The sequence below is a fragment of the Palaemon carinicauda genome, chromosome 30 (assembly GCF_036898095.1).
Source record: "Palaemon carinicauda isolate YSFRI2023 chromosome 30, ASM3689809v2, whole genome shotgun sequence".
NCBI lineage: Eukaryota > Metazoa > Arthropoda > Malacostraca > Decapoda > Palaemonidae > Palaemon > Palaemon carinicauda.
This window is the reverse complement of record NC_090754.1, coordinates 41,000,481-41,010,744: the sequence shown is the minus strand read 5'-3', so window position 1 is coordinate 41,010,744 and position 10,264 is coordinate 41,000,481. Positions and strand designations below refer to the sequence as shown.

General features: G+C 38.1%; 1 protein-coding gene across 3 annotated transcripts in view; it reads left to right on the top strand.

Moving 5' to 3' along the window:
* Positions 1-735: 735 nt before the first annotated feature.
* The window catches only part of LOC137623048 (spermidine synthase-like), a 97,983-nt gene continuing 88,454 nt past the window's right edge, over positions 736-10,264 (top strand). Inside the window, exon 1 of one of the 3 annotated variants that reach the window (XM_068353685.1) lies at positions 736-890. The gene's annotated coding sequence lies outside the window, so the exon portion shown is untranslated. The other 2 variants (XM_068353687.1, XM_068353684.1) reach the window with 2 other exon arrangements.

Below are 10,264 nucleotides of genomic sequence, written 5' to 3'. Positions count from 1 at the left end.
AGATGGTTTGGGCATGCTCTTCGCACTCCCCAAGAGAGATTAGCCCACCAAAACTTTCAACTGGGCTCTGCAAGGCACTAGAAGATTTGTAAGACCCAGGCTTACATGGCTGAGGACTATGAAGCGTGAAGTAGGAGATGATGAATGGAGAAGTATTAAAGGCTCAAGATAGAGACGACTGGCGAAATCTAACCGAGGCCCTTTACTTCAATAGGCGTTGGAGATGATGATGATAATCTTGTTACGGGCCTTCAAGCACATAGCAAGACGAATATTCATCCACCCAACGACATATTCAACAGACCAAATGAATTATTATTATTATTATTATTATTATTATTATTATTATTATTATTATTATTACTTTCTAAACTACAACCTTAGTTGGAAAAGTAGGATGCTATAAGCACAGGGGCTCCAACATGCAAAATAGCCGTGAAGAAAGGAAATAAGGAAAAACTACATGAAGTTTAAGAACAATAATAACATTAAATTCAATCTATGAATGCAAAGTAATAAGTGAATCATTTGACACAAGTAGCATATGTTTCCAAACAATAGGAGATAGTTAAAAGATGTTATAATTAACTTTCTGTTCGCTTATAGACAATTGCTCCATATGAAGGTACTGTGCCTGACGTCATATATTGAACTATTGACTCTGGCTGACGTCATATGCAGTTTCATTGTCTCAGACAAATCCTATCTTGTCACTGGTAAAGACCGAATACATCCAGCCTTGTCTGGTAAAGACCGAATACATCCAGCCTTGTCTGGTAAAGACCGAATACAGCCTGTCCTGTCATTCAGTTAACTGAGACCTTGGGAAGACCTAACTACCTATTGTCAAGTTGACAGCTGCATTTGAAAGAGGAACATCGCTGTGATTAGTGAGTTTACTGAATATCTCAGGATTCAGGGAAGAGGTTAAGAAGTTTTTATTTTGCTAAAGATTGCAATTATTTCGCTGTTTTTTGTGTTGTATTATGACATTCATAAAATTGATATTAATTTTGACAAAATGAGGTAGTTAATACTAGTTACAAGAGTTGCTTGAAATCAGCTGTTTGAACAGAATGTAAATAAATTCTGTTAAGTTTATATTTACGAAATTTGCATAAATGTTTCATTAAATCTTGTACTTGACATGATATGTAGAGTATTTTACTTATTTAATTCATCATCATTGTAAAATGGAAATATTTTATAAGAAGTTTTTATAATGACCCAAGATCGCTTTGTGTTCGTTAATTGTTTTCTCGCGTTATATTAGAAATTGGTCAGTGTCATGCCAACTGTAAGAAATATTTTTGTGTAGAATATCTACGAAGAGACTACGATTCAAGTGCTGTAAACTGCTGGTTATTGCTGTGAATAGTATACTTACGATCCAGGTCAAAAAGCTACTAAATAAGGTTAGCTGCATTAAGATTTATTCAATGTAATCTATAGTCCTTCAGTCACTCTGTCATACATCATACAAGCTACTGTAAGCGTAGCCTAACCATTCAAGGTCCTGATATGCTGTAGCCTTTTAGTCAAGGCAATAAAGTTATGGATATTAATTCAGCTTTATCAAAATAAATTAACCATAATTTTTTTCCTACATGTTATGTTTTGAATTTTACACTTAATTGTTTGTGCAAGCCAATAGTTTTGGGTGTTTGTATGAAGCGGCCACCTGTGTATGATTACGGCTACCTTAGAATACGGCAGTGTAAGTGGGGTCGCAGGGGCTGTTAACCCCCCCCCCCCCGTTAGGTAAGTATACAGCTTGTAGGTTAGGGGGGTCAAATTTAGGTTAGTTGGTGTCCACGAGGGGAACTGGCCTCTGATATACAAAGGCTCCGCCATACCTTAGGCCTGTGCTGTTTTCTTTGGCTAGCCCCTTTTGTGACTCCATTTCATTGAATATTTTCTTATTACTTTGGAGTTACCTTAACTATGAATGTCATTGTTGCTCAGACATGACATATTTTTGGATTCCAAAATTCATCATAATGATCAATCCAAAATTCATCACAATGATCAATCCAAAATTCATCACAATGATCAATGCAATCTTAATAATGCATATATGTTCCTACACAAATACTAACTTAACATTCTTTAATTGGAGTATGTCAGCGAAGCTGGAAAACGACTGTTAGAATTTATACGAGGTGGTGGTAGTAGCTGATGGGAGCCACTTTGGATTTGGCCGCTGCTGAGCACAGACGGACTTTTCTGCTGCCTCGTATACTGGCTGGCTGTTATAATCTTTTATTCTTCCAGGAATGTTCATTTACTGTGATGGAGACTCCACAAGCAGACGTGTGGGTCTGTAGCCCTGGCCTTAACTGTAGTAACATTGAGTAGACCATCCATGGATTCTCATTTACTTTGTACAATTTGCAGGAGGCATAACTGTTTGCAGTCATTCCCTCGTACCAAATGCAATTTTTGCCCTCCTTTGCAGTGGGTAGATTTTGGTGAGAGGAGGAGGAGGAAGAAGGCTGAAAGAGATTCTTCTGGTTCGGATGCAGCAATGCCCAAGCTATTGTCTAGAAGATCTTTAGCTCCTCTCCTAAAAGTTCTTTGCTATCCCAAGTACAGTACTGTATGCCTTCTTCAGGTTCCTTTAGGGCTAAGTTCTTTGGAGAAATTTGGAAGGATGAGGAGACATCGGCTTGTTCTCGTGGCCTGCTTCAGGGAAGATAGAAGTATCGCCATTCCCTTGTAGGTAATGTTCCTCTGCCGCCTCTTTTAAGTTTGCTCTCTCCTGTACTGATCGACAACAATGTTTGTAAGGATTTGAACCTGAGGAAGTTGTTGCCATCCCTTGCAGTTGATGGCGATCCATCTGCGAAGAAGCTTCTAATGGTTATACAGTAGCTGATACCATGACCTTCCCTTGCTGTGCCTTCCTTGTCTGGTCTACTGTACTTTGAGATGAGACAGTTAACATGAGAACCATCAGTCTCTTCTGCTGCAGTATTGTTGTTTCTGGCCCTGAAATCCTCAATGACCCCAAACCTTGGTAAGGGGGGAATGTGTCCTTCCCCTCCCCATACACCTGTATATTCTGTAACTCCTGCTGTAGAACCTTTGGACACATTCCCTGTTGCTCAAAAAAAAAAAAAAAAAAAGCCCCTGCAATGACTTTGATCTTAATCTCCTGGAACTTTGATGGACCTCGCCCCACATATGTGTGAGAGAGGCAGTGCATGACTGAACAATAACTGAGCCCGGAAAGGGCCTACTATCGGAGCTTGGATTCCTATGGGATCAAGTCAGGATGAAGGGTGATGCTCTCTTCCTTATCTTCCTTCTGAGAGTTTCAGAGAGCTGACAAGATCACCACCTAGGAAGAGCGTACCATTAATACGAGCTATTCCCTCATGTAAGCAGTGGGATGATGTAAGCACACATTCTCGCCACTATCACCAAGATCGCCCAACTTGCATCAGGTCTACACGCTCCTGATCTCCAAGGTCCAGGTCTCTTATGTGCACCATCACCGCATGACTGGTGTATGTACAATTTGACACAATGCGAATGAGCACCAAGCAATCTGTATCACGTACCAAGTGAAATACAAACCCTGGTTCAATGATGATTTTAGACATGCTTGTTTGGGGAAGCAGTAAGCCTATCATCTTTGGAAAGGTAATGGATCAGATTTGACTTGTAATAAGTATACTGAGCTTAGAGCTTTTGCTCAGTGTTTATGCTTCAACTGAAAAGGAATACAATTTAACTGTAAAATAAACCCTTTCGGGTACAACCCAGGAATATAAGTGGTGGCCTACCCTTAAATCTGCCCTTTATGGTGTAGATGCAACAGTTCCTCTTTTACTTAAACCAGATGGCTCTGTCACTCGCTGTCCAAAGGAAAGGACAATTCTTTTGACTGATGTGTTTGACAGTAAGCAGAGTAATGAGAAACTTGATCTTCCTCATTCTGTTTTCCTGATGCTTAACTAACTAGTTTAGCTTTTCAATCTAGTGAAATTAAAGCTTTTCAAAGATTTTGATGTTTTTGGGGGTGTAAATCCAAGTGTTTTTATAAAGACTGCAGATTTCTTAGCTCCAAAGTTATTTATTTTTGCTCAAGTTAGCAAGAAGAGGTTCTTTTAGCACTTGGAGAATTGGAAATGTTATTCCATTGTGTAAATGCATTTGCGGTAGCTCATGTCCAGCTGATTACCGCCCAATTTCCATAACTTTCATATTATCATCTAAAGTTTTTTAACGTCTTTTGCCAAAACATCTCGATAGGTTTTGCTGAAGGTAATCATCTGTTTCCTAGTTTGCAATTCAGCTTTTCTAAAGGCCTTGGAGCATGTGATGCCCTTCTTGCAATCTCCAATGCTGTACAGAAATCCCTTAATTGTGGTCCGGAAGTTAGTATGATTGGCCTTGTTTGTAGTGCTTTTGACCGTGTAAATCATGAGGACCCATTGTTTTCAAACTCAAACAGTTGGGAGTGGGTGGGTCTTTTCTTAGCATCATTATTGAATTTTTAAGTAATAGATCGCAAAGATTTTTTGTTGATGGGTGCTATAGTGAGTATATAATGTGAAATCTGGTGTTCCTTAGGGTAGTGTTCTTGGCCCATTACTTTTCATACTATATACACATGATATGTGGTTTGGCTTAGAAAACAAGCTTGTTGCATATGCAGATGATGCTACTCTCTTTGCATCAATTCCATCCCCTGAATGTAGATCTGAGGTTGCTGAATCCTTTAATAGAAATCTAGCTAAAGTTAGTGCAGGGTACAAATTATGAATCCTACCAGAGTTCAAAGTATGATTGTAAATAGGCCTAGAACAGTGGCTCCTCAACATCTGGATATTAGCATTGATTGTTTCTTTAACAATGTTTGTCTTAAAATTTTGGGTGTGATTCCCAACATCAAATTTACTTTAGAAAAAAATTAAGGCTCTTCTTCAATTGTACAAAAAGTTGGCTTATTGAGAAAATCCTTTAGTTTTGTGGTCAATCTATTTTGAAGAAGTATTTTAATTCTTTCATTCTACCTTGTTTAGAGTATTGTTCTTCTGCCTGGTCTCACCTGCTGATTCTCATCTTAATTTGTTGGACAGGAAGTTACGGACTAATAAATTTCTTATTCCTGATCTAGATATTAATCTCTGGCACCATCGTTCAATTAGTTCGTTATGCATGTTGCACAAGATTTTTCATAATTCTGATCTTCCTTTACCAGATCTTCCCAATCGGTACCATCCTCTTGGTAATACAGTAATACCTCGGTTCTCAGCCATAATTCGTTCAGAAATTTTGGTCGAGAACCGATTTGTTCGAAAACCGAAACAATTTTTCCCATAAGACTTAATGTAAACTAGATTAATTCGTTCCCATGCACCAGATAAATGTTCACATTCTAAAGCTAAATATTGTACTTATATGTAAAAACGTGTATATAAACTATTAAAACTAAATACATCACATACATATACCAAGGCTTTTCCCCCCAATTTTGGGGGGTAGCCGACATCAAACAAATGAAACAAAAAAGGGGCCGTCTCCTCTCTATGTTCCTCCCAGCCTGACAAGGGACTCAACCGAGTTCGGCTGGTACTGCTAGGGTGCCACACCCCACCCTCCCACATTATCCACCACAGATGAAACTTCATAATGCTGAATCCCCTACTGCTGCTACCTCCGTGGTCATCCAAGGCACCGGAGGAAGCAGCAAGGCCTACCGGAACTGTGTCACAATCGCTCGCCATTCATTCCTATTTCTAGCACGCTCTCTTGCCTCTCTCACATCTATCCTCCTATCACCCAGAGCTTCCTTCACTCCATCCATCCACCCAGACCTTGGCCTTCCTCTTGTACTTCTCCCATCAACTCTTGCATTCATCACCTTCTTTAGCAGACAGCCATTTTCCATTCTCTCAACATGGCCAAACCACCTCAACACATTCATATCCACTCTAGCTGCTAACTCATTTCTTACACCTGTTCTCAACCTCACTACTTCGTTCCTAACCCTATCTACTCTAGATACACCAGCCATACTCCTTAGACACTTCATCTCAAACACATTCAATTTCTGTCTCTCCGTCACTTTCATTCCCCACAACTCCGATCCATATATCACAGTTGATACAATCACTTTCTCATACAGAACTCTTTATATTCATGCCCAACCCTCTATTTTTTACTACTCCCTTAACTGCCCCCAACACTTTGCATCCTTCATTCACTCTCTGACGTACATCTGCTTCCACTCCACCATTTGCTGCAACAACAGACCCCAAGTACTTAAACTGATCCACCTCCTCAAGTAACTCTCCATTCAACATGACATTCAATCTTGCACCACCTTCCCTCCTCGTACATCTCATAACCTTACTCTTACCCACATTAACTCTCAACTTCCTTCTCTCACACACACTTCCCAATTCTGTCACTAATCAGCCAAGCTTCTCTTCCGCGTCTGCAACCAGTACAGTATCATCCGCAAACAACAACTGATTTACCTCCCATTCATGGTCGTTCTCGTCTACCAGTTTCAATCCTCGTCCAAGCACTCGAGCATTCACCTCTCTCACCACTCCATCAACATACAAGTTAAACAACCACGGTGACATCACACATCCCTGTCTCAGTCCCACTCTCACCGGAAACCAATCACTCACTTCATTTCCTATCATAACACATGCTTTACTACCTTTGTAGAAACTTTTCACTGCTTACAACAACCTTCCTCCAACTCTATATAACCTCATCACATTCCACATTGCTTCCCTATCAACTCTATCATACGCTTTCTCCAGATCCTTAAACGCAACATACACATCCTTACCTTTTGCTAAATATTTCTCGCATATCTGCCTAACTGTAAAAATCTGATTAATACAACCCCTACCTCTTCTAAAACCACCCTGTACTTCTAAGACTGCATTCTCTGTTTTATCCTTAACCCCATTAATCAGTACTCTACCATACACTTTTCCAACTACACTCAACAAACTAATACCCCTTGAATTACAACACTCATGCGGTACAATACACACACAAACCCAATCTACTGGTACCATTGACAACACAAAACACACATTAAACAATCTCACCAACCATTCAAGTACAGTCACACCCCCCTTCCTTCAACATCTCAGCTCTCACACCATCCATACCAGATGCTTTTCCTACTCTCGTTTCATCTAGTGCTCTCCTCACTTCCTCTATTGTAATCTCTCTCTCATTCTCATCTCCCATCACTGGTACCTCAACACCTACAACAGCAATTATATCTGCCTTCCTATTATCCTCAACATTCAATAAACTTTCAAAATACTCCGCCCACCTTTTCCTTGCCTCATCTCTTTTTAACCCTGGATAGGTACGGTGGGTCGTTTGCGACCCCGAGCGTAAAAAAAAAACAGGTTTTTCTCACGTGACTCACCCCTGTGACTGAATTTGTGGGTGATCGACCTGCAGGAGGTGTCTCCCCTACACGCTCTAGTATTGTCCAGATGTGCATTGCTGTAGCTTTACTCCTTCCCCGATTTCTGAGACGCGTCGGGGTCGTTCGCGTCCGAGTTTACCCTTCTGAGGTAGTTTGCATAATTATCAAAGTTATTACGTATTATGAAATTGTCGTAGAATGGTGCAACTTGTATAGGTTATCAGTTGTGGAAAGTCTTGGTGGATTGTTTGGCTACCATGTGCATGTTTTTTTTTTTAGTTAAAATGTCGTTCATCACCATGAGGACCATTTTACCGCAAGTGCCCCTTTTTCATTTTTTTTCATTTTTTTGCCAAGTCATTTTTCCGTAAGATATTGCCAAATAGTGTCGTAAAACTTTTGCTTGTTTAGTGTTGGAAAGTGTGTCTAGATGATCTGGCTACCCATGCATGACTTTGTTTTTGTCAGATACGACGTAGTTATTGGTATATTGGGTATTTAACTGCGGTTACCAATTTCTGTTTTTTTTTCAATATTTGTAAAAATTACTACGTAGTAAGGAATTGCCGTATATTATTCATTTTTTTTTCATGTTTATGTGTTAGAAAGTGTGCCTTGATGGTTGGGCTAACACGTGCATGTCTTTTTTTTTATCTGAGATGTCGTATATTAGAATGTCGGGCATTTTACCGCGAGTGTCCCTTTTTAATTTTTTTTAATTTTTTTGCCAAGTCATTTTTCCGTAAGATATTGCGAAATAGTGTCGTAAAACTTTTGCTTTTTTAATGTTGGAAAGTGTCTAGATGATCTGGCTACCCATGCGTGATTTTGTTTTTGTCAGATACGACGTAGTTATTGGTATATTGGGTATTTAACTGCGGTTACCAATTTCTGTTTTTTTTTTCAATATTTGTAAAAATTACTACGTAGTAAGGAATTGCCGTATATTATTCATTTTTTTTTCATGTTTATGTGTTAGAAAGTGTGCCTTGATGGTTGGGCTAACACGTGCATGTCTTTTTTTTTTATCTGAGATGCCGTATATTAGAATGTTGGGCATTTTTCTGCGAGTGCCCCTTTTATTTGTTTTGCATTTTTTTGCTTAGTCATGTTACCGTAAGGAATTGGCAAGTAGTGTCGCAAAACTTATATTTTTATAGTGTTGGAAAGTGTTTCTAGATGATCTGGCTACCCATGCCTATTTTTCTTTTAGCCAGATATGGCGTATATATAGGTATGTGTTCGATTTTCCTGTGATTGCCATTTTTTCGTTTTTTCCCATTTCTTTCAAAATTACTACGTACTAAGGAACTATCACAGAGTAATATTTCATTTATATGTTTATTTGTCGGAAAATATGCCTTGATGGTTTGCCTAGCACGTGGCTGAATTTTTTTTTTTCTGAAATGCCGTATATTAGAATGGCCATTTTTCCACTAGTGCCCCTTTTTATTTGTTTTGCATTTTTTTGCTTAGTCATGTTACCGTAAGGAATTGGCAAGTAGTGTCGCAAAACTTATATTTTTATAGTGTTGGAAAGTGTTTCTAGATGATCTGGCTACCCATGCCTATCTTTTTTTTAGCCAGATATGGCGTATATATAGGTATGTGTTCGATTTTCCGGTGATTGCCATTTTTTCGTTTTTTCCCAATTCTTTCAAAATTACTACGTACTAAGGAACTATCACAGAGTAATGATTCCTCTAGATGTTTATTTGTCGGAAAATTTTGTTTACTTTTTTTTTGATTGAATATCATCAAATTTTTTTAGCTAAAATATTGTTTTACATTTTTTTTTTCGATTTTATTTCCCTTCAAAAAAAATTTTTTGGGTCAGAATTTTAATTTTATAGTCGTAAAATAATCGACAATTATCCAGCAACCCACCATACAATTTTTATGCATATCCAATAATAATTAGATTAGTAAATAACACCTTGAAATTGACATACCCTTCCTACATTTCAAGTGGCAGATTAGGGAGTCTGAGTCAGTGTGGTTGGCGGCCATTTTCTGGACATATCCGAAGCGTAAGCTGCCCTATCTATATATATTCTTGTTCCCTATAGAATTTGTGATATTTTGGTATATTTTTACCTGCATAAATATCATATTATATATTAAATATATGTATTTTTTTACGAAATTTCCAAGTACTCAAAAAATTACCTTTAGATATGGCCCCTGATATAAATGTAATTTACAAAATAATGAAGATTTTTTTACATATTTCTATTTTAGGATAACATATGTTTATTCCCTAAAAAAATTAGCCACTTCCTATTTCATTTGGGTACCCAAAAAAATTCATGAAATTTGGACAATTTTTTTTGGCCAAAAAAAGTTACCCTTTTTTTCTCATTTCAGATCTTCACCTCCATGGGTCTGACTTCATCCAAAATACATCAAGATGTGTCCTAAACATTCAAGAATCAATTCCTAAAAGGATTTGTGTATATATGTATAAACTTTTTTTTTATGAATTTTTATGTCAGGTCTTTTTTTTTTCTACTTAATTTTTTAAAATATTTATAATAAATAGTTTTTCTGCAGATGAGTAGTATTTATCTTTACAGTTGTTTTAAGCATTCATTGAAGTTTTTTTTGGCAAAAGAAAAAAGGAGGTTACTGCAAAAACTGATTTTTCAAGAATTTTTTTTGGCGTCGGGGTCGTTCGCGTCCGAGTATACCCTTAAAGGGGTGTCCGAGGACCGTACCTATCCAGGGTTAACAACCTTCCATTTCCATCTTTCACTGTCTCTTCAATTTTTGAACCTGCCTTCCTTACTCTCTTCACTTCTTTCCTAAACTACTTCTTATTCTCTTCATATGAGTGACCCA